This window comes from Mytilus californianus, unplaced genomic scaffold (genome assembly GCF_021869535.1).
Source record: "Mytilus californianus isolate M0D057914Y unplaced genomic scaffold, xbMytCali1.0.p SCAF_2, whole genome shotgun sequence".
NCBI classification, from domain to species: domain Eukaryota; kingdom Metazoa; phylum Mollusca; class Bivalvia; order Mytilida; family Mytilidae; genus Mytilus; species Mytilus californianus.
The window spans coordinates 55146009-55172420 of record NW_026262668.1 but is presented as its reverse complement, the minus strand read 5'-3'; the positions used below and the strand labels follow the sequence as shown (position 1 = coordinate 55172420).

At 33.1% G+C, this 26412-nt stretch overlaps 1 protein-coding gene across 2 annotated transcripts in view; it reads left to right on the top strand.

Moving 5' to 3' along the window:
* The first annotated feature begins 8958 nt into the window (after positions 1–8958).
* Positions 8959–26412, top strand: part of LOC127730056 (zinc transporter ZIP10-like) — a 59427-nt gene continuing 41973 nt past the window's right edge. The window contains exon 1 of one of the 2 annotated variants that reach the window (XM_052238104.1): positions 8959–9372. The gene's annotated coding sequence lies outside the window, so the exon portion shown is untranslated. The remainder of the gene's footprint in view (positions 9373–26412) is intronic. The other variant, XM_052238105.1, reaches the window with a different exon arrangement.

The window sequence follows — 26412 nt, the reverse complement described above, 5'->3', positions numbered from 1 at the left end:
AGTTAGTCAAAGGGGAGTAAATCAAAAGCTGAATGTGGTGGGTATAGAGTCTACATACAAACAAGCCATTTACCTTTTTAGGGTGAAGGTTGGCGCCTGTTTAAACGTTTAAACCCCTGCATTTTTATGCACCTGTCCTAAGTCAGGAGCCTGTTATTCAGTGGTTGTCGTTTGTTGGTGTGGTTCATAGGTGTTTCTCGTTTCTCGTTTTTTTATATATATAGATTAGACCGTTGGTTTTCCTGTTTGAATTGTTTTACACCAGTCATTTTGGGGCCCTCTATAACTTGCTGTTCGGTGTGAGCCAAGGCTTCGTGTTGAAGGCCGTACTTTGACCCATAATTGTTAACTTTTAATACATTTTGACTTGGATGGAGAGTTGTCTCATTGACACTCATACCACATCTTCTTATTTATAAACAGTGTTCCCTGATATAAATTTGTATAATTAACTGATGTTTCCTCCTCTGTTATTACTCTTAATTTTAAATAGACAATTTTATCGTTTTGATTTAGGAACCGCGTCAGGACCTGGTTTCTTTTTTCTTTATTTTTTTTAATGTTTTACACTGGCAGATCTGTGTTAGCCTTTGTGCATTGGTGGTTGATAAATAGTATTAAGTATAGATATTCACAAGGAATCACATTTGGCATATCTAATGCAAACTCGGTGTTCCAACACATCAGTCATTTTTTTCAGGCAGAAGTAAAGTGCTGTGCGTACTTTAATTATTGCGTGCATTTATTATTGCGATTTTTGTGGAAAGGATAAAAATGCGAGATTTATATTGCGATTGCAGGAAAATCTGCATACAGTTATTTATATCAGATATCAGAATGCGAGTTCTTATTATTGCGATACTCACTCAATCGTATTATTCGCATTAATAAAAACCTCGCAATAATTTCTGAATTTACAGTATATGATTTCATGTATACCTTACTTGGAATAAGCATGAATCCGTTTTGAGTCTATTAGTAATATAAATGATTCTTAACAATGACATAACGTGTTTGAGTTATGCATAATTAGCAATCTATCTACATTTGCCATTTTTGCAATAATCTTTTCTTTTATTATGTTTTACATGAATTTACAGTAAGATAGGTAAGGATGAATTATACAGATTTGTGAACAAAATGTTATCCACAACTGCTTTTGTAAAGAGAGATTAAAATTTGTTAAACAAACATGCGCTTTAGCAACATATATTTGAATTAAAAATACTTAAAATACAAAAGTTTCAAAAGTTGCGGAATTATTTTTTTCTATAAATGTGTTTGTCGAGTAAAAATCGCACCTTACGAGTAAAATTCTTTATTACAATAATTTCTTTAATGCTATGTTTAGAAGTATAGTATATATTTTTTGAAATATAAAATACAAAATTTTGTCGTTTTTTTTGCTCTGTATGTATAAAATTGAGAATGGAAATGGGGAATGTGTCAAAGAGACAACAACCCGACCATAGAACAGACAACAGCAGAAGGTCACCAACAGGTCTTCAATGCAGCGAGAAATTCCCGCACCCGGAGGCGTCCTTCAGCTGGCCCTTAAACAAATATATATACTAGTTCAGTGATGATGAACGCCATACTAAACTCCAAATTGTACACAAGAAACTAAAATTAAAAATAATACAAGACTAACAAAGGCTAGAGGCTCCTGACTTGGGACAGGCGCAAAAATGCGGCGGGGTTAAACATGTTTATGAGATCTCAACCCTCCCCTATACCTCTAGCCAATGTAGAAAAGTAAACGTGTATGCTATTTATTTTCTTACTGCAAAATACTTTTTTAATTGTTACGAAATTAAGATATGATCACAACAAAATTATTTTCAACATGCAAAAAGCAGAGAAATCTTAAAAGCCTCTTTCGCTACAATCATTGTTTAGTAAACGCTCCATACAGCATATACATAATCGTACAGTGATGGATCCACTCGAAATGATTCAGCATTAGAATAAGATCACAACTACAAATGTAAAGCTGGATGTAATTCAGACATGAGGTAATTATATATAGATTATTGTTGCAAGCTTTTCCTTATCTAGCACCCTTTGCTACAAGCTTCCATATAGATACATTGTTTTGATTCTTGCATCATCAATCACAAGTCTTTTTAAATTTTACTAATGCAATTTTGAGAGCATGCAAAAATTACCCAACTTAGTACATACTTGCTTACCTTTTCCTCTTCATCACCAGTGGGACATAAGTCCACAACAAATTATCTTAACCTAGGACTCTTTAATCTTAGCCATGCATTGAACTTGACCCCTGATGGAATCTTCTTTTTATTTTGTTGTTATTGTTATAGATATATTAATATTACCTATCGATCGGATAATATAATTATAAGTCCTTTCTTAGTGGTGTTAATTAAAAACATAACGATAAAAACTCGGTATTTTTAAAGACAAGAAGACATTTTGGGCATCACAACAAAGGCCTTATTATTCATTCTCTTTCAAATAGTTACTGATATATGTAATGCATATGTTTAGTAGCAAGGAACCACACTAGATGCTCAACATACTTTCAGTTTTTCTCTCCTTAAAGCAGGGTTAAGATGACAACTGACCAAACATGAAACATGAATATGTTGTATACGTCAATGAATCAGCATCCAATCAATACAAAAAACCATAGGACATCTAGAGGTCAGCATTTGCTAGCAAAGACAGACAGGACAAGTGCCTATATTAACATGCCTTGAGCTTTAAATCGTCCTGAATTTAGACAAGCAGTGCATAGATTTAACAGAGCTATCAAAGATCATCCATTAACACCAATTCTACCAAAATGACAAAACCACATTAAAATTTGTCAAAAGACAACTACAGACGCGGTTTCTTATTTGGGATAGGCTCATCAGCGTGTGGATTGTCAATCATCAATGACCGAGTAATAAAAATCAAAATATTTTAGCTGAAAACGAGCTGCGAACGTCCTCAAAATAACAATAACAAATGTCATTAACTCAGCAATGGTAACTTTAAGTCGACTAATGAAAAACTCTAGGAATATATTGCGGCGTTACTTGTCAACGGCAAATCGACCCTCGTGTCATCTGACACAGGCGAGATAAGGGGGTCTCATTGGGGGTATCTGATCCCGGAAACCGCTTATTGTTTTATCAGATTCCCGTATCCCGCTTATCGTTGTAATGATAACACTTGTAATTTCACGTGTCCCGCCCAACTTTGTTTCCCGTTTTCACGTGTCACGCTTACAAAAAATTAGCCAATTCTGCTTCACGCTTAGACCCCAATGAGACCCACAGATAAAGCTGTAGTCGCACAAAAGGTCGAGGCTAGTAAAACATTGATGTATTGAAATATTTTGAGTGAAAACAAAATATATTTTTGAACAGGTATGACGCAATATTATTTAATTTCCCTCACTCTTTTTTAATATTATTGAATTACCGTTTTATTCGAAACTATAATTGATCATATTGCAAATTTTGCATAGAAGGACGTATCTAACCAAAATAATCTTATATATTAGGACACTATTTAGCCTTACTTCCCACAGCGGAATATTGGTTTTGGTTAAGGATGCCCTTCTTACACATTTTGTGATAAATACTCAAAATTTGCCTAAATCTGTCAAAATTGCAGTTTTGAGTTATCTTAAGGCTTTATAATTTGTTTAAAAAATAGAAAATATACAAAAATGTTGTTAAAACCTTAGAAAACACATTTGAACAGTGTTATTCTGATATTTCTAGTCCAATGAAAGTCTCGAGGATAGAACACATGGATATTCTATACATGAAAATTAAAGAAAACATGATTAAACAAGTCTACAAATAGTACTAAGTACGCCAGTGTTGACAACGATGAAACTAATCTTATTGATCGAGGTATTGGAAGATTTTACTTGTTCATAAGAAATGCCGGGATCAAAGACCAACTGTTGTTTTGTAAGCTGTATTAAAAAGAGTTTAGAATCTGAGAGTTTACTATTATTAGAAGTTCTAATATACTGGCCGTAAATTTTAGATGGAAAAGAAGTAAGATGAGGTTTGAATTAAAATTGGTATCTTTGTTTGGGTGGCAAAACTATGTTATTAAAAATGTTTTTATGCATGTTTTGTTTTAGTGTATATAGAGATAGACAACAAATAATCATCACTACGTTATGTCACCTATAATTTATGCGTAAACACAAGTATTTACCTGAACATGCATAATTGCATATATGCTTGGACAAATCGAAAATCAATATTTAATGAAAATAACACTTTAGGCCACACCAATTTGATTCTTTGTTCTTTGGATTTTCCCGCTCCTGTTTTGGAGAAATTGACTTTTCAATAAAAAAAAATTACTGCTTCCGGGTATTTGTGGTCCGCATGACGCCCCAATAATAGTTTCTCCTTGAAAATTTTGTTTCGCATAGACGCTTTTCTTTTGCATATAATGCTCCAATCGTTTCAAACCCACATGTGATAAATCGATTTGAAAATAAAAAGTCTAAAATCGGGATGCAGTTGTGTCAATTCATTGCTGTGGACAAGTAGTAATATTATTGAACACACAGTTATCCGATATGCTTCTCGTTTTACTTTGAAGACCTGTTCCATGATTCAAAGATTAAAAATCTTTCGTTAAATGACTACAAACACTTCACTTCAGTGTTTGTTAAAACATCACCCCCGATCCTTGTTTCAACAGGCATAGACTATCATAGACCTATCTGTCTTGGATGAAACTAATTGTAAATTCCCATTAACTTTTGTTAAAATCACAGAAGTATTTGATTTTGATGAAAACTCGTATCCCCCTATTAGTCTTTTGGCGTGCAAGCAGAACTCTTATTTTTTTTGGGGGGGGGGGGGGGGGGATTTAAAGGGTACCAACGAGACCAAGGTGATGGTATTGTGATTGGCATGCTCATCGTAATAAGGGGTATGTAATTGGTTCACCCACTTCTAGTCAAGCTAAAGAGTTTTAAATAATTTCCTGCTTTTAGGAGCAAAAAGAAAGAATATTTTGCTCTGTCAGAATAATAGATCTGTCTTTTATGTTGTAATGTTATACCACTGTTTCAGGTTAGGGTGAATGTTGGCGCCTGTTAAAACGTTGACACCTGCTGCATTTTTATGCACCTGTCCTAAGTCAGGAGCCTGTTGTTCAGTGATTGTCGGTTGTTGGTGTGGTTCATAATTGTTTCTCGTTTTTTTATATAGATTAGACCGTTGGTTTTCATGTTTGAATTGTTTTACACTAGTCTTTTTGGGGCCCTTTATAGCTTGCTGTTCGGTGTGAGCCAAGGCTCCGTGTTGAAGGCCGTCCTTTGACCTATAATTGTTTACTTTTTACACATTGTGACTTGGATGGATAGTTGTCTCATTGGCACTCATACCACATCTTCTTGTTTATACTGAATGGGATGACAGGCATTTTAAGGGAATATTTTAATACCTAGGGATCTACATATGTAGCAATATAACTATCTTGCTCAGCATGTTGTTTAAGTACAAAGGAAGAAATATTCTCATCGCTCATTATTTTGATCCTGAGTATAGATGAATAGTTTCCAACTGGATGTCAAGCAGCCAATAAACAATCATTACCATATAATGAAAACAACTTCTATTAGATATCTTTCAGGGGCATTTGTTTGGATACATACACATATTTTAATTTTATACAACAACATCTTATAGAGCTCTCGCCTAAAATAAATCACTTCAGGAAAAAAATAAAAACAAAAAATTTCGCTCGCTCGCCCCATATTTTTTAGAGCTTTGTCCGATGAACTGGAGGCTTTATAGATCTCGTGCGTCCGAGGTGCTTTTCTGGATTTACCTTCATCAGGAACGCTCGAACATAAACATTGAAAGCTATGAATGTATAAATGTGTAGAAAAGATCGGAGCTATATGACCAACAGTGACCTAAAATAGCATTTAACTAACTTAAAAGTCAACTTTGCCTGAGGGAGTTAAACTAATAAAACAATAGTTCAGAAAACCAAGCTTTTACATTCTGACGGATAAGTCCGTCTTCAAGTATCTTTACACTTGTTCAACACAATGTACACATTACGTACACAATGCTTGGGCTCACTCTTACAACCTGCCAAACAGTGTTTCACTGATATTTCTTGTCCAATGAAAGTCTCGAGGACAGAAAATGGATATTCTAGACACAAAACTACCTCATCTCTTTATCTATATTGGCTTGGCAATCATACCACATCTCTTTATTTCATATTGGTTTGTCAATCATACCACATCTTCTGAGTTTATATTGGCTTGGCGATCATAACACATCTTATTCTTATTGGATGATTTAGTGCAAATAAGAAATTCTTGGTTCCTTCACTGGCGGTAGTACACATACCCCTTGCAATGCAAAAACAGTATATTTCGTTCCATGTGTGAAGGGTGACACGAATGAAAAAAAACAGGTATGGTACGTGTCTGTCTTCTTATATAATATATACATATGTTTTTATTTTTGCTCAATCTTTTACAATTATAATATCCAGAAAGGGCAACTCCTGCTCGCATGATTCGACGTTTTTAATGAATGGGTGAAATTTGAATTCCAGACTCGGCAAATCTCCTAGATTGTGACTGTTGTTCGAAATGATAAAACAGTAATATAAGACTTGTTTCCATTCTGATTATACGTAAAGTTTAAACGCTGTATAAAACTAATTTTTGATTTGTTGAAACATTTTTGTTAAAAAAAAACTATATATATGTATTTGAACCATTATATATATCCCTGAAATCTCTTGGTAAATTTCAACAAAGTGGTGCAATAAAATTATTAGATTAAAAGATACCATCTTGTAGCAAAAACAGGCAAGGTCAATTTCCTTCTATTTTTTCATGCTAAGGTCAATCACGAAAAGTCTTTCAATCTTTAGTTTTCTTGTAATGCAAGGTTGAGGTTATAGTTAGGAGAGTGACGTTTATATAAGATAAAAAAGTTAAGTTAATATGATAGAGTGGGGCGTCGGACCGCTTAGGTAAAATCGGCCGTAATTTTCCCTTCTTCCTTCCTTTGCTTCATCATCTGAATCACTTCTCTAGTGCCCATTTCTATTTCCTGCATTGATTACCTTTAATATGTACATTCTGCATATTGCAGAATTATTTGGATGTTATATTCTTTAAAGATTTCAATTTTTTTACACACAAAATTGACTTTTTTTATACAATACACATAAAATCGACAAGTAAGTATAAAAGGAACAAAAGAAAAATAATTCATAAATGGGGTTAGAACTTTAACTGATTTTAGTGAAGAGTTCACCAGAAGGACATATTTTTGTACTGTTAATTTTGTTCATACGCCATCTTTAAAGTATAAGGGGTTTGACAGATTGATCTATTATCAAGAGCGCACATTGTTTGAATAAGTTTAAAAAAAAAAGGGAATAGTCCGATGCACAGTTGAAAATGTGCCATGTGTCTGAAGCATCGGTTAGAAAAGGGAAATAAACTATTCCAGGTGATGAAGAGAAAATAAGTCATTCAAAACAGGAAGTCTAAAAACAGATTTTTTTTATTCCATGGTCGCTACACGGAGAGACAAACACATAACATATCTGAAACATAGAAAGAAAGAAATAGAAAACATATAAATGTACTTGTTTTATGAAAAAAACTATTATATAATTTAATCAAATGTCATTACAATTGGGTCAGGTGCCGTGGAAAAGCTTAGCATTGATATTCCTCTATAGATCAGAACGACTAAAGCAAATAAAACCAACCCCTAAAAGATAAGGAGATTTCCTTAAACATACATTTCTATTAGAAAACAAATATGAAGACTCGATTCAAATCACTCAAGCAAACTATTTTTCTCATCGTGGGTCCTTTAATTTGAACCGGCAAGGTATGTTATCTTATCTGTAAGCTTTTAAACAAACAAGTCATATTGACCTCTGTATCTGCATATAACAAAACATTATTGCAATGGTTGTGATGCTTTATAATTCATAAGGTAAAGTTAATTGTATAATCTTCTGCAAATCTTCCCAAATAGTTTGTTGCGCATGAAACATTTTTAATTTCAATTTAATGTGTATGGTAAAAGATAAATGGCTCACACTAGAAATAGGAACAGTTTCCTTTTAAAAGTCTTAACAAAAATGAGGCCGTACGGTTATCTTTAATTGCTTACATCTATTTCATTTGAACTTTGGTGGATAGTCATTGGCAATCATACCACGTTTTCCTATTTTTTAATATGTGTAGTAGATGGATTCCTATGCGTAGGAATAACATTTAATAAGATCTAGGGTTCTGATGATTTATTACCAGCAGATAAAAACTAATTCTGAAATAGCAATATAACATATATAAATAATTAGCTATAATTTCGTATAACATAAGTATTTATTTTTACGAAACATCACAGACTATATAATACAGAAATATAATATGAAATAATACATCATCATGTTGTTTATCTAAGTAATATGTAATTTTCAGTGTTTACATATATTGAAATTGACATCTGTGTCACGTGTAGTTTTCTATATAAGTCCTTTAAATCACGCACTACATCGGTATTTGGTTTTGACTATTAAGTGTTTCACGACCTTGACTTTTAAGCCCTTTCTTTAATCTTTATTTAAGCCGTTTATATTATATTTATTAAAGCCCTCGCACGATCAGTATGTGATCTCTAAACGGTGTGGTGAGTGTATTTACAACTGCATGGCTACTTTACGTACAGTGTGTAATTAATGCTATAACAATAACTTCATTAAAATATATAATACTTATAATAATAAACTACATTTTATCACACAGCAATCATAAAGTTGCAGATATCATAATCTTAAAGACTAATGATGTCAATATTATTGATTCGTTAAATCTCCAAACCTACGAAAGATAACTCATGTTTACTATACAATATTGTTGGTCGGCTACACATAATGCCAAACTATAATTCAATATACTATTCCAAGTTCCCCCTTCGGTACCTCGAATGTATAAGATAGCAAGGTCACTCTTAGTCTAATCTTAACTCGATTGGAGGTCATACTGTCGTGCAGACGCTAATGGATCTCTTATAAATAATAAATCGATACCGATCAGACAATGATGCGAAACTTCAACAGTTCGATGGAAAGAGTTTGAGCACATTCGTCAGTAAAGAAGTTTTAATGCAAGTAGCCACCAAAATAAAGTTACAATTAAATGACATTTTAGTGTTTCTGGATATCGATGATTCTAGAGAGAACTTATGCAAAGTTGTGAATTTTGCCTTCGAGCAGAAAGATGCATTGAAGGAGGAGGATACGGTGACAGAAAAACCTCTTAAAATAGAAAAAAAAGAAAAAAAAAAAGAAACTAAAACTTCAGAAAACAAATCGTCAGGGGTAAGTTTTCGAAACATTTGATATAACAAAGGTGCATGAGAAAAGAATACGATGAATGTAAAAGATAATTAATACAGAAATTAACGTATTACAAAGGTCATCGTATGTGTGTATTATGTATATATGGCATATGTTTTAATTAAAGAGTTCAAAATAAAAATTATGCACGTGCTAGAGTGAACTTTATCGGAACGACAGTTGTACGTCTGTGGTATTTTCATACTGAATATGTAAAGGAAAATTAATGTTACATATTTAGTTATAGATAATTTGTTCATATTTGAACGGGTGCATATATTTCACAGTTAATATATTTGTTTAGGAAAGTGAGAACGGAAGAATAGAAAGTTCTTTAAATAGGTTGAAAAATGTTTTGTTCGGGTATTTTACTTGAACGTGAAGACCAAGAAAATCTGTTTATATTTTATGTTACTGTAATTTTTGAAATTCAATGCAATTTGTCTAGAGAATAGTGTTCGGGTAAGATGCTCGAACGTGAACCGAGGTAAAATACAAAGTTAACAAAATTTCTTTAGAGCGAGTATAATGCTCGTAAGTGGAAAGAAGAAAAATAGAAGAAAATTGTTCAAGTTTTTGAACTTGTAAAAGTATTTAGTGGTTAAAATATAATAGAAAAAGAAAACATATAACTTTAGATATTTTTATTTTGATATAACGATTATTGTTCGTGCTTTTATGCGGAACGTGAATATTGTTTGGGCGTTTATGCCGAACGTGAATATTGTTCGGGCTTTTATGCCGAACGTGAATATTGTTCGGGCTTTTATGCCGAACGTAAATATTGTTCGGGCTTTTAGGCCGAACGTGAATATTGTTCGGGCTTTTATACCGAACGTGAAATTCTGATATTGTTCGGGCTTTTATGCCGAACGTGAAATTTAAATAGTGTTCGGGCTTTTACGCCGAACGTGAAATTCTGATATTGTTCGGGCTTTTATGCCGAACGTGAAATTTAAATATTGTTTGGGCTTTTATGCCGAACGTGAAATTCTGATATTGTCCGGGCTTTTATATGCCGAACGTGAAATTTAAATAGTGTTCGGGCTTTTATGCCGAACGTGAAATTCTGATATTGTTCGGGCTTTTATGCCGAACGTGAAATTTAAATATTGTTCGGGCTTTTGTCGAACGTGAACATTGTTCGGGCTTTCATGTCGAACGTGAATATTGTTCGGGCTTTTATGCCGAACGTGAATATTGTTCGGGCTTTTATGCCGAACGAGAATAGGGAGAGAGAGGGGGGGAAATATCATAATTTATTGTGCATGATGCTCAGTCGTGAAAAGAAAAAAAAAAAGGATGAAGATGATGTTAGCAATTTGTTCAAGATTATTGTTTCTTGAACGTGTACGAATATATTTTAAAGCTGTTGATCTGAAATATGAGAAGAAAGAGGGAAAAAAAGTGATATGTTTCCTTAAGGCGATTTATGGGTTCATGATTCGTGTTCGAACGAGTTAGGAAGAATTTACTTGATTTTATTATTATGTAAATTAGAGAATGTCACAAAAGAAATTTGTTCTGGATCATGCTGGAATGTGAATAGAAAAAATGATTTTTATTTATTTTTATTTATTTTTTTCATATCGGCAAAAAATAGAAAATTTAGAAAAAGGAAATGAAAACAAAAATAAAAGAATAAAAGCTTGAATATCTCAAAATTTGTTTGACTTTGATGATAAGGGAGAACATGCAATAATGCGAAATTTACCCCCCCCCCCCCCCCCCCCTTAAAAAAAAAAAAAGATAAGAAAAAGAAAATAAAGAAAACGCAATATATGTTTGCACAAATTCAGAGACATTAAGATTAAAGAACGTGTGGGTGGAGTGCCCGAAAATGAGTGAGTAAAAAAAAAAGATATTTGCACGAATTGAAGAGATAAAATTTAGTTCAAGAAAATAGTAATTTTTATTTAGTGTTTCGGATGCATATACTACATTTTGAGACAAATACTGATAACTATAGACATAAAAGGTGGATATACTAAGAAGGTTTGAGGGTGATATGAAATGTGGTGTTCAAAAGCTGTATTTTTGAACTCGAGGTAAAAAGGTTTAAGACAATTTTGTAATTGAATGTCAAGTACGAATTAGAAAGAGTTGTTTTACGTGTTATATTGTGGGCTTTGAAAGGAAAAAGATCGTTATAGTAAAATAGTTAAAGATAAGAAAAGAACATAATATGAAATACGGGAGAAAATGGAACCGAAAATTGTGTAATAGTGTATGAATAGCATGCTTATTTTAGTATCAAACTGTACTAGTATAGAATTGGATTTATGGTTGTTTAATATAATAGTAAGATAATAAGTGACATTATAATTGCTTTGTTTATTTACATTAAGGAAAATGACTGTGTACACCATTTTGTAATACGTGTAAGGAGTGTCATAAAGGTGTGAACTAAAGTCCGAAACTGAAAGTAAAAAGTAGTATCGGCCACAAACAATTCTTAAAATATCCTATATATATACTTGATAAATCTCAAACTGAAGTGTTTAATGATTTTTGTATAAATAATCCAAACATAAAAATGAACCAAAGAACATTTGAGAGATTAAAGCCGTATTTTGTCCGGTCAGCAAGACAAAAGGATCGTGTTACGTGCTGTTGTCGATGTAGTAAATGTGGACTTTCGTTATTAAAATTTACGGACGAAGAGTTGAATGTTTCGGATGATGCTCCCAATGTATCTTGGGAACGGTACGAATAGATCACTGTGATTTCTAAGAAAAAACTTACACTTGTCAGAAAATGCACTAAACCGGGTGATATGATTACTTACTTTAGAGAACTTTTAGATAAATTCGCTGGACATCAGTTCCGTGCACAGTGGCAAAATCTACAACTTAAATGTTTGAAAGAAAACTTATTACCTAATCACAGTATTATAATTTATGACTATTCCGAAAACTACGGTTGCAAAGAAAAGTTTGAACTTCAACAAACTTATTTTCAGCGCACCGAGGTATCTTTCCATGTGTCCGTAATTTATCGACATGCAATTCTAGAGGTAGACGGAGTAGAAAGTTTGCCAGATATTCCATGTATTATCACTGAACATTTCTTTGTAATAAGAATATGAACTTTTCATTCGAAATTATTTCGAAACTTCTCACGCAAAGGGACCTCAGGACGCAGCCGGGGGCTTTTTAAAGAATCAAGTAGACATGGCTGTTTTTCGCGGGAACGAAATAATACAATCTGCGGCAGATTTTTTTTTAAATATTGCGGGAAACATTTGAAGGACACTAAGTCACTGTATTGTAAGCGCCGAATATTTTTGATATGTCGAGAGTATAGATCGTGACACAATATCTTTTAAACCCGTTCCTGGTATTAGAAGTCTCCATCAGGTTTTTTATTCTTTGGACGAAGCTAATTTAACAGTTAGGTACCTGTCATGTTATTCTTGTGAAAACTGTTTGGTTGGTACTTACAAAGACTGCATAAATAATTCCATTGGAAGTAAGGTGACCATACCGATAGTTGTCGAGAACAACCGAACCCGCCATTCGGGTCCCGCAGAATATACGGAAAATTACGAAATGGAAGTCCTCATTGCGCTTGGCACAATACTGGCAGTATACACTGATGAATCAGATTCAAATTATTACCTTTTTAAAGCAGATGCTTGTCCCGAAAATCTTAAAAAGGACACTACCGATAATTGGGGCGTAACTTACGTAAAGGGATCCAAAGTTGTTCGTGGTTTATACTTTGACCAAACAAAAAAAATTTTGTCGTATAAACTATTGGATACATGTAAGAAACATTCCATCATTTCCATTGCATCTGTTATTTACATTTCACCAACTCTTCAATGTTTGACACGTGGAACTCTTAGTCTTCTGGAAACTACACATCTTGACATTTTATCAGTATTGGATGAAATGGAAGGAGCACAATAAAGTTATTGTTTAAAAACTCTTTTTTCCATAAAAACATATTATTATATCCCCCAGCAAAAAAGGTTTGGGCTATATAGGAATCACCCTGTCCTTCTGTCTGTCCATTTTCCTTGTAAGAGGTAATCCTTATAAATTATGACGGATATTAATGAAACTTTACACAATGTCATGTAGTTGTAGTACACTAGCTAAAGATGTGCATGCAGGAAGATAGATCACTTCGTTAAATATTACAATATAGGGTAATATATAGTCTTGTTATGTAAGCGCAACTTAGGGAGCTACCATTTGATTTTTAGGGGGGGGGGGGGGGGGGGGGGGGGGGGGGGCTAGGATGAAAAATTTTGTCCTGCATTTTTTTTCAGTTGTAATCTCTGTCCTGCCTTTTTAGTTTTTCACTCTATTCGGTCCTGCCTTTTTTTTTAAAGTTTGTCCTGACTTTTTTTACCTAAATTGTCATCCTGACTTTTTTTTTTTGCAAGTGTCTCATCCTGCCTTTTTTTTTTTACTCAAAACTCCTGTCCTGCCTATTTTTTTCCAATTTCATCCTAGCCCCCCCCCCCCCCCCCCCCCCCCCCCCCCCCATAAAAAATCAAATGGTAGCTCCCTTATTCTAAAACGTTTATTGGATTTCAATGAAACTTTACATTAGTGTAGTATACTATGTGCATAGATGTGCATAAAAAATAATAATGTAGTCTGACAACTGTTACTTGATATATTCTTAATTTGAGGGGGAAAGGGGGAGGTGATCGTGATCACAGTTCTCGTTTTATCTGTATTAAAATTAGATTGAAATGAATCATTTTAAAAGATGTCAAATGGTTTGCAATAAGTGTTCATATTTATTGTATTGGGAATACATATCATTATAGTACAATTGTTATTAACTTTACTTATTCTAGAAGTATTTTTGTAGCGTCTGAACCATAAAAAACGTCCAATTTAGCGATAACGTCTGTTACGCTTATAGACACGAACATCGAGCGTAACGTCTGATATAAAAAAAAACAATTATTTACTATGGTTGAAGGTGGTCTGGAGGGTTGAATATTAGATCATAATTAGATCAATGCTTCAAATTAAGATAGATTACTTTGCTTCATTTGTTTAGATGAAAACATTAGAAGATAAAATAGCAGATCTTAAGAAAAAGTTATATTAGTGCGAAAAGAAAAATTTGATTCCAAGTAGATTTCATATCCACAAGAATAAACCAAATTTTGCAGCAGCGTTAGTGCTAAAACTTGTGTGCAACAAAGAAGATGAAGCTTGATAAAGAACAGAAGTTACTTAAGATATTTGGTTAAGATGATGTTCAAAGTGATAATTATAATATGCAGTCGCATAATTTGTATTCGCATGCGGCTGGTTTTATGGGAGGTTCTTTTGAACAAGCACAAGGTCACACTGATGGAATGCCTCCTCGATTTTTAGGTTCACCTCGTCGCGGTAGGCCACGTGGTTATATTCACAATCTGTGTTTTTAAATGTAACAAGCCAGGTCATTTTGTTTGCGATTGTCCAGTTTACCAAGTTCCCATAAGTTTAAAGTAAATGGATGGTGTCTCTCCAGATATACAAAACGTGAAATTTTTTAATCCGAAGACTTTTGCTGGAAAAATTCACACTAGGTTATATCAATGGCAAAAGATATTATCTTGTTCGTCTTCTTCAAATGAAATTTTAGATTGGCTAGTTCATGGTGTTAATATCAATGAGTACATTGTACATATTAAAGCAGATTTCTGGGGACAAGTGCCCACCTTGCAGAATATTCAATAATTCGAATAAATGCAAAAAGTTTTCTATGTTCATAACAGAAACTGTTGTGGAAAGACTGAACAATGGTTCCATTAAATGCGTAGGAAAAGTAGGTTAAGTTAAACCACCCCACATTGTAGCACCGTTAACAGTAGACCCGACAAAACATAGACTTTGTATTAACCTAATGTATTTGAACAATTGGATCAAAGATATTCCTTTTATAGTTTCGTCACTCACAAAAATAAAGTCAGGTTTTGATAATTTTGTTTGTCCGAGGATTCCCGAGGACTCGTGGGTTTTCAGTGGAGTGGATTTTATTTCATTTTCACAACATAACCGTTTGGCTTCAAACTATCTAGCTAGATTTATCACACTTTAAATCTGCAAGCAACTTCTTACATCAGGAATCAAAAATTGTATACAGATGATTGTCTTATCGAGGGTGGGTGGGGGGGGGGTGGGGGGGGAACTGGTTCAAGGCAGGTTTCTGTTGCGCATTATTGGCAAATTACATTGCTTGTAAAGTTATAACTAGATAAGGGTATTGCGTTAATTTAGACAAAACTGTGTTTATCCCGTCACAAGCAGTAGTATTTTTGATTCTATAGCTAGAAGTTTCAGAATAACTGAGTCGAAAAAACAAAAATTTGTAACTTTACGCAAGAATTGTTCAGGAAAAAGTGTTCTTACAGTGCTAGACCCAGTGCTAGATTTACAAAATATAAAATATAGTGGGTCATGTATTTCTATTATTATGTTACCTTATGTTATATTATGGCAGCAAAACTTTACACTCGAGATATGATTTCGGTAATTTCATTCGGAATCCGCAAAAAAAAAAAAAAAAAAAAAAAAAAGTATCCCAATGACAAAAGAATTAAAAAGACAAGATTATTAATTGGCGGTTATTTGGATTCATGGACAGGAAAGTTAGAAAAAAAGAGCGGCATTTAGTTGTTAACATTTATACAGATGCTTGCATTGTATGTACAAATGAGGTGGATATTTCAAAATAAACGACAAAGAGCACAACGTTGGTTTAGTTTAAACATATTTTTTTTTGCAAAAGTAGCAAAAGGGATTGGACACAAGTTATAACAACATTAGTGACGTCCTCTCCCTATATAAGTATAAACACAAAGTACATTAGATAATGACGAAAAACATAGTAGGAATGCATGTATAAATACAAACTGCATACAAAAACAAAAAACAAAAAAAATACAAAAAATACAATATAATATGGAATAATATATAAAACTGGACTGGAGTGAAGAGTTGGAAAGTAGGAATTCAGAATGTTAATTGATTGTTTTGAATCTTTGTATTATTCTGATATATGATTGTACAGACTCGAAAATTTCTTTGTTTTGCTGAAAAGAAAGGTCACCGTCACCAGCCAATAGAAGCTCAATGGATATAGCATACCTTTCTAATTTTGAAAACAATATTTCTCTTGCTTCGTTGTGAAAAGGGCACTCAAAAAAATAGTGAATACTATCCTCAACAGGGTGGCCACAGCTGCATGCGGGACTGGGTTTAATATTAACACGATGTAAGTCTGAATTTAAAGAACTGCACATATTTCTCAAACGTGTATGAATGATATTAAGATTTCTATCACCACAACTGAAATAGGAGGGTGGCTGTATCAATTTAGACTTCATCTTTTGTTTAAAAATATTTATATTTTTGGACGTACGTATGTCGGGGTTTAGGTTATTCCATTCAATAGTAGTAGATGGAAAAAAGGATTTTCTGGTTATATCTAGTCTAAAACTTGGTACTACATAATTATTACTGTTTCGCAAATCGTAATTAGATATTTGACCAACATGTGGGGGCATTAAATCGCAGAGAAAATCAGGGGCAGTCCCATTATGTAAAGAATAAAACATATTGAGCTTTCTGGACTTTCATCTGTCCACCAGCAATTGTCACCCTGTTTCAAAATATATAGCTTCCCGACTAGCAAACACGGGCAACCCAGTTACTAATCTTTCTGCTTCCAACTGAACATGTTCTAAATTGTCGGCATCTTGTTGAGTACAACCATCCCATAATTCACATGCGTATTCCACAATGAGTCTTATAAAAGTTAAATATATACGAGCAAGATTATTTCTATTCAAAACATATTTCAATTTTTTAAGAACATTTAATCTTGTACTTGCACAATTTAAAATGTTTTCAATATGTGTATGGAATTTACCATTGGAATCAAAAGTAATCTCTAAGTGTTTATGACAGGAGACAAATTCTACTGCTTGATTTTGAAATTCTATTCTAATATCATCTGGGGAAGTATTACAGGAGAATAGCATAGCCTTTGTCTTATTAGGATTAAAATTAATAAGCCAATCTTTAGACCATGCTGAAATTTGTTCTAAATCGCTATTTAAGACACCCTATATTGTGTAAGGGTTATTACTTGAATAAGAAAGGGATGTGTCTTCAGCAAACAATCGAGTTAGACTTATCAAATTATCAGCTATGTCATTTACATAAATGAGGAATAGTAGGAGACCTAATACAGAGCCTTGCGGAACTCCTGCATTAGTATTCTCAAAAGGCGAATATGAATTTGAAACAAAAACAACGTTGGTGATTCGTGCATGGGCACAGGAAATGTTATCGCTTCCTATTATGGTACTAGAGGCTAAAGCTTAGTTTGTAAAATGTATTAAGATCAATACAGGAAGACATAAAGTGTAGTCGGGTGGACGCAAACGTAGACACTCAGACCTTGATAGGTGCTTGAAATAATGAAAGTTCCAAATCTATGAAACTGAATTCTACTCTTAAAGATTATTTTCAATTGACTTTGGATTTAGACGTTATGCTTAATTTACATTTTGTACTATCTAAATTGATATTAGTAGATGAACCATCGAGAAGACTTAGTAAATCAAACGCGACATTAGATAACGAGATATGGAATAAAATATAAGAGTATTTTGGTGACAATACAGGACATACGATCAACTTGATGGCTTTAGATTTTAATAGCATCACAGACAGACACGGTGGAATTCTAAAAAAATTAACACCATGTTTTTCTCCTTTGTCGGCAGGCGAAAATGTATTTGCCCAAACAGTGGATAAGAGTGAAAATTGTTATGTATTTCCTCCTTTTCATTTTATTACTACCGGTGTTATTTTTATCAGGGATAATATGTTAAATTGTATACAGTGATATTGCGTGTCTATGGAGTAATAGCCGCATGGGTTCCGACATTTGATGAATTTATACAAAATGCTTTTGTTGTTGATAACAAGCGACGAAAGGAAGAAAGGTTATGACCCGGATGTTTTGGGGTTATCTGGAAATCTGTAGGCAATACGCATAAAAGAAAAACCATATATATGCATTTATTCTGGAAAATTATTATTTCTTAATGAACCACTTGTTTCTACTAAATTTCACTTGATAAGTATTGGTGATTAAATGGTAAGATTTTAAGAATGGCAAAAAGATTTCAATAACCCAATGTTAAATGTTATTTTCATAAGGTGGTGTTCTACTGTGTGAAATGATTAACACCCAAAATTGAGAGACTAACTAGAACATACCCGCCTAGGCTAATTTTCATTCATGAAGGTGTCAATAATGTTAGCAAGTCTTTCTTGTTTAAAAATGAGTTTACCCAGTTATTGAGTACAACCAAGGAGGTTATATGAGATATAACCTTCTTGGTACAACACAACAATTTTTAAAAACATTAAGCACAAATGCTAGAGTGTACGTTAGAAAGTGATAGGCACGTATCTTTTGTATTATCATCGATAATCATGTGTAAAGATGAAGCTATAAATGCAAGATCGACCATTATCAATTTTTCTTAACAATTTATATGATGTGCTTAAAAATGTTTTGTGATATTTCTTGAAGAACGACATGAAAAGTTTTTCTTTTTTTTTTCTTCATCTTTTAGATATGCAAAAAAAAAAATTAATAATGCAAGTCAAGAGGACATAAGAAAATTTCTCAATTTCAAAGAAAACGGTGAGAAAACACAGTTACTTGATAACAACTGCTCTCTGCACACTAAACACGGCATTAAAATTTTCAAATGCCAAAGGATGCTAGCATCAGTCTGTTGATTTTTTACTAGGCAAAACCAGAGCATTATTCAGAGAAACAAGTCGATCAGGAGAGTGGAATCCCATGCTTCTTACGGGTAACCCGGCTGCCTTACATTTGTGAAAAAAAACATTTGCAGGTCATAAATCAGGAGCAGACTAACGCTAACATTTCTATATAACAAGCTACTCCATTAATGTTTATTAAGTTATGAAACATATGTAGACATTTATCATATCGAGTTTCAGTAGAGATAGACCTATTTGGAAATTTCTTTATGCAAGAGACTTGGCTTAATTTCCAATTTTATGTTTTTGTTTGGTAGCAGAGGGGTGACCTTGGTTTATTGACTGCAGACAGATGTTTTCAAATACCCGACTCGGAGAGAATTTTTGTGTGGCAAACAGCTGTAAAAGTCACCACTTTAGATAATACAAGAAATTTCATAGTTCTTTCTTCAAAGGACTGATATCTTTCCGGTTAAAAACTTTAAAAAATACATCATCAACGCTATGGAGTTAAGCATTACTTTTACTGAAGGGTATGTTTTCAGTAAACGAAATGGGTCACGCAAAATTGTAAATGAACCAGTTACTTCATCTTGCATGACAGAGAGACATAGTTGAAGTTATATGAACGGAAAAATTCCAACAGCAGTAGTAAAGTATATGCAGTTACATTACGTATCATAGGGTGAATGGTGAAGGAATTAATCAACACGTAGGGTGGGGCACAAAAAATATAGTTGATCATTATGCCAATGTAGGGAAATTGATAAGTCCTTAAGGGCCAGCTTTAATTTGTCGCAGGCTGTGGACAATTTGGGTAAGGGCAGTTCTTCTTTTGATAAAGTTGCAAATCAATATACTGGTTTGACTAAATTGAAAAGTTGAAGTTTCAATTAATTATGTTTGACTGTGTTGAATACAATTAGGGTAATTTAGCAATGTTCTGAAATGGAACATACTTCTTTTTTATAAGTATTAAATATGTTTTATGATGGGTATAGTTGTACAATAATGAACTTGGAACATTAAATAAGGCTTTGTATTTAGACAGTCGGTTATGTCATATCATTTCACTGAGGCCCGTTTACATCGTTGGTTTGTTGAATCCACTATCTTATATATGAGAGGAACCGATGTGAACTTGTAATATTCCACTATTACCACTTGTGGAGCGAGTTTAAATGGCAAGGTTAACAGCACATCACATAATCATAGGTATTCTAACTACTAGTATATCAATTGGAGTCCTGAAACACAAAATGTGAACATAAATACTCGGACTCGAATTATAAAAATATGCGACTGTCATGCTATCGTCAAGTGGAAATCTACTATGTGATAAGATTTTGTGAGGGAATACGATGTTTGCTATACCATGGTTCGCTTAAATAGACTTCATGACAATACCGCTGAATAAATCAGAATGAATTTTTTTGCAATAATTTCAAAGATGATTTTGCTATGTATCCGTGTATTATATGTTAATAAATTAACGCTTTAAGAAGGTTAATTTTCCGTATAAAGTCAATAATTTTGTTGACTTTTGAAGCCCAAACTTTCATTGCTTTTAATACACTAATAGTGCGGCGACAAACAGGCAAAAAGTCGTCTAAATATTGAGTTTAATCTCCCAAATAACACACGGCTGCAACTTATCTTATATTAAACATACATATGTCTACTTTAATTTCCCCCTGTCCTAAAAAATAGTTTTTCTGATCAGACTATTTTTGTAATTTTGTCACCCACCTATTTCAAAATGTTTACTTGAACTTAAGTGCCTACATTTGCTTCAAGAGCATTTGGTTTGATCACCATAATTCATAATTGTAAGTTCAGATTTTAATTGGCAATTAACCTATAAAATTATACAATTTCAAGTTGTTTAAAATTATCTCATTTTTTCGTAAAAATATAGACATAAGCTTTATTTGCTTGTCCCTATATGTACACATTTGTATCTAATTGTGTAACAAACTTGTTAAACATCCTAAAAGGTATTCCTGATAAAAATTTCTAAGAGCAGGTATAGAAAATTATAAAGATATTGATGACAGAAATTAAAATTCTAAAATTTCAAGTTTAACACGGAAATTGATCACTCCTCTCACGGTCATTAATTTTTAATTAACACTCTTAGTTATATTTCAATTTACTGTATTTATGCTATTATATATAATGTTTTTCTGCTCAATGTTGTTATGTATAACAAATATGCATTTTTTATGTTTATGTTTTAGTAATTTCGCCGTTTTATGTAAAGGAAAAACGTCTTTTCTTTTAAAGCAAAATCAACGACGGACATTTCGTGTGAATTCCGCATTGATTCGTCTAGCCCATTGAAGACTTTCGCGATTAAGCTTCATTGTTTTCCAGGGCGACCTGTTTGACAGATATTACGTTAAACTCTCTATCAAGATGGTCGAATATGAATGTCAACATTTACACCATATATATCTAGAGGTATTCCAAAGTGTCCAAGTAATCGAACAGTTTGAATATGTTCACTTTTACAGATAAAACTGGTGGGGAATGTTCTCATTGGCATTCACAGCACATTTCCTTATTTTCATATTAAAAAATATCTTGACATTGACGTTTAAATTCTTTGTTTTTATTTTTCTTTAGCCTTGAAAAATTCAGATGATCTGTGGTATTAAACAGTAACTATTACTTTCGCCAAGTACACAAGACGTTACGAGCTTGAACATAAGCTATGAAGTTATTTATACTTTAATAAGTTAATGCGTGTCTTTAGCACATGCGATTGCATGATATGACTTCTCACAGAAAATGTAACATGACGGCTTACAAAGTTCTTAAACAGATGACAGATTGCAAGACAGTGATATTGATGAATATCTTCAATTTGCATGAAAAATAGTCGCAGTGTTGTATGATCAAAAAGGTGAACCAAACAGCGTTTACGGTTGTACTAAATATATGGCGGATAAAACTTGCTCTTTACTAAGACACGTCTCCTGGTTAGTTCACTTTAGACACAATTAACCTCAAGTATCCACCTAAAATGATTGATTCACATCTATGTAAACCTCCACCGTGATCTCTGCTAAAATTTGGACGGATTGATGTCATTATTACTAGAAGTTCCAATGTTTTGTATTTCTTACAAGTACTTCACCAAGTCTCAATCAAGCGTCTACGCTTTGCTTTGCTTGGAAGTGAAGCGTAGACAACTAATCTGCATTTTAATCAGATTAATAATGTTTATAATGAGTACAAAATTACAAGTTAGCTACTTTAGAATAGAGACAAATAATGTAGGGTTCGTGTTGCCCAGTCTTTAGTTTTCTATGCTGTGTTTTGCGTACCGGGTGTTTATCTTTTGGTCGTTTTTCGTTCTTTGCAATGGCAATTTCAGTTTGGTATCTTTAGTCTCTCTTGTGTCTGTTAATATACCGTTTACTACGAAATCTTATATAAGACAGTGTTTCTCATCCAATATTCTATTGAAATGTAGTAAATAGAACTGAAAAATTAAAAAATCACATATGAACACTCGGAAAAGTTCTGACAACTTCCTGCAAGGAAAACACGCATGATTCAGTCAAAATAGATTTTTTTCTTCGATGGTCTGCTGATTTTGAATACGTTTATTGAATGACCATTTAACTTCAAAAGAGAGGGGGGGAGGGGGTTATGGTTTTTCCAAAAAAAATATTCTGATCCCTAATTTGCTGAAAAAAAAATATTTCGGTCCAGCAGATGACAAAAAAAAATATTCTAAATCCAGATTTTCCCAATACCTTATAGTGCTAAATATTGAAAAAAAATTATTTGATTGATAGCATTGAAAAACTTTAATAAAAATGTTCGCCGACAAAAAACCATACCCCCCCCCCCCCCCCCCCAAAAAAAAAAATTGAAGTTAAATAGTTGCTCCCTTAGGTCTCTCACACATACCGGTTATTTCAATTCGTCGCTACTTAATAGACTTCATAAACACGTTAGAAGTGATGTCTCTTTCGTTTTCCCAAGAGTGCTAGTATCAAACCAACATTTTGGATTTTTGGCAACCTTAGCTTGCTTTCCATATTAATGCGCGCGTTCTGAACAAAATGCTTTTTCAAATAAGAGGTTGCTTTGTTTCTTTGTTTCAAGTTGGTAGTCATGATGTTGGTAGCAAGACTATTTAGTTTTCCGTTCAATTGCATGTTTTACTCTTACCATATATGATCCAAAAAAGCAAAGGTGGAGGTTTGTGCACACGCAACCCCCTCCACCCCAATCCACCATCACCACCAACAACCAACACCACACACACTCATGATGTGCCTGTACTAGGTCAGACTATTGACCCCATGTTTATCACTGAAGAGTGCCGGAATTTCATTTTTTCCTGAGGAGTAGGGAGTACGTGGTTCGTGTTGTATCTCCTAATTCTCTGTACTGTTGGTACTTATTATTATCGTTTTAATGTATTATTGTAATACTCAAAAGGATTCGCGTTTGCTTTGAGCCGGTTCCATCATGCGCAGACTTTTGTTCATGCCATGTAAGTGAAATATGTTATACATGAAAACACGTCTTGTAATGAATGACGGAAATAACAATGATGGAGTACAGACTTGGGAACCTTTGAAAATCTATATTATGCTTATTAAAAAGAAAGGGATAGGGCTCCTATAAAATCAATGTAAGTAAATATGACTACCTTAAAGACATTTCATTCATTTAACTACCCATTTGGAAACAGTTTTATGGATAAAGCCAAGCAAATTCCTATTGTAAACTAATATGACAAAATCAGTATTATGTTATATTAAACCTTACTGCTTTTGAACTGATACATAACTTTGTAGTTTTGTCTTTCATGACAAATGATTTGTTTACGTAAAATTAACATTATGTGTAAGGTCAAGGTCATTTTGACTATATATGATTGAAAACTTCATATTTTGAGTTTTGTAATTGGAAACGTCGTTTTGAGAAATTGTTTGTGAACAATTATCTAGAGTTTAGTTCTTATACGAAAATCTACTATTAATGAAGCCGAATTTGTATAAGTTTGTTATTTGACAGAAAATATAAGTTGAAAACAAATCATAACTGAAACACATCAAAGTTTTTAAGAATGTGAAGTTGACCTTTATCTTTAGTTTTAAAAAAATTGGACAATATCTGATCCTTACGACAGGCATATTCTTATAGTACAAGGTTTCTTCTTTCAAATGATATATAATTTAGCCGTGTGTTCGATGGGGAGATTAAATCTAAAAAAATCTGTCTTTAGTCACCGCGCTATAATGAGAGATCGATCTAAAAACGATGGCAATACAGACATATAGATTTTTGAACTTCTAAAAAAAGTTTGGGTGATGAGTGTTTTGTAGTATTTACAAGAACATGAATTGTATTAAAAAATCTCTCATTTTCTCCCTACCCAAATTTAATTTGCATAATTTGATATGAACTGGTCATTGTTATTAAATCTTACGCAATTTGATTGGATGAAGATTATTTGTTCAAATTTGTCCTGTTATTCTGTAGGCACACGAAATTTTATTACGTAACAATAATCTTATACTACTAAAATAACGAGGTCCAATTAGTTACCCGGCATGACGTAAAAACGAAGAATTAAAGAAATCAACTTTATATATGACTAATATAGGACAATGGTGTTGATTAAAAATTACACCATTCCAGGACCTTTTGTTTTCCACATAATTAATTATAAACTGGACCCCTGTTGTGTTCACTTATCGCTACACTGACGGTGCGAAGCTATAGATGGAACGGCGGACCAGTTTAAATTAATTACCGAGTCACTTGAGACCCGGTCAAATAAGTCATACGCTTCACGTCACAATGGGGTAAATCTGTTAATGGATTCTCATTGGTAAATATTATTCAATTGTGTTTGCATCAGATACATGTATAAATATTATTTTAACTTTCGTACTCATAATTACGTTGTTGATATGTATTAATTATGACTCATGGATATCGTTATACAGGATAATAACTTTACACGCTTATCTATAAATAGCCGAAGCATTAGCGATTTTGTTATGTATAAATTAACTGAGTTACGCTATATAAAGAAATTATACACTGTCGTAATTATGCAGAGCCATGTACAAATGTCCATAAAAACATATATTGGAAGGATCGTGTATGCTTCTGTCTGTAGTTAAGAAAAATTAAAGATGACTATCTATTAACTGATATAATTCAAAAGTATAAAAAAAATGTGAAAACAGGTATCTTCAAATGTCTTTCGATTAATTTTAATGTTCATTTATACCGGGTCTGGCGGAGAGATGGGTTGATGTAAATATGTGTCGAATTCCTTATCATGCCAACGTCCATCACGGACCAATGTAGTCAGAATAATCTATATTTTTTGCGCTGGAAGGCATCACAGAAAAAAATTTAGCTTTTTAAGACGTTTTAATTATTCGGACTAGGTTGAAGTTCTGATAACAAAACGGTCTATTTCTAAGGTAAATTTCCTAAGGGAAAATAATATTAATACAGGTAACTTTTTTCGGGAAGGGGTACTTTATACACATAAGCGTCGGTAAAGGTCGAATTTGAAAGAAAGTATACATGTATTTAAAAATATCTAGAGCGTTGCCAGATACGGTTGTGTAAATAAAAGAAGATGTAGGGTATCATAAATAAGACAGCAACCAATTTAACAACAAAGCTAAATAAGGTCAACACTTTTATTCAAAATTTACAAAAAAATAATTGTGGATAATTTTACAAAGACTTTCAAAAATATGCAATCAACACAAAATCCCTTAAATCGCAAAATTAAATACACAAATTAAGGAGACCTTAAGGGAATGAACAGGAACGAACTCCGTTTGCTAACATCGGAGAAAACAATAATTACAGCTTCATATATATAGATATAAGAAGATATGTTTGTATTTAAATGTTCTGACAACAAATGGTATATAGTTGAACTTTGATCAATGCATGTGAATAGTGCTGGCAAATGTTCAAAACCGTAGTTTTAGTATAGAAACGGTCCAGAAATTGAGTCAGTCAGATATTTATAACATAAAAATAAGAAGATATGGTAGGATTACCAATGAGGTAACTATCCACCAGAGGCAAAATGACATAGATGTTCGCACATATCCGTTACCCTACAGAATTTAACAATGAGAAATACTCATACTGCATTGTAAGCTATGAAAGGATCCGACATGACAAATGTAAAAAAGGTTCAAACGACATAACCAACGGCGAGTCATTATTTTTGTACAAA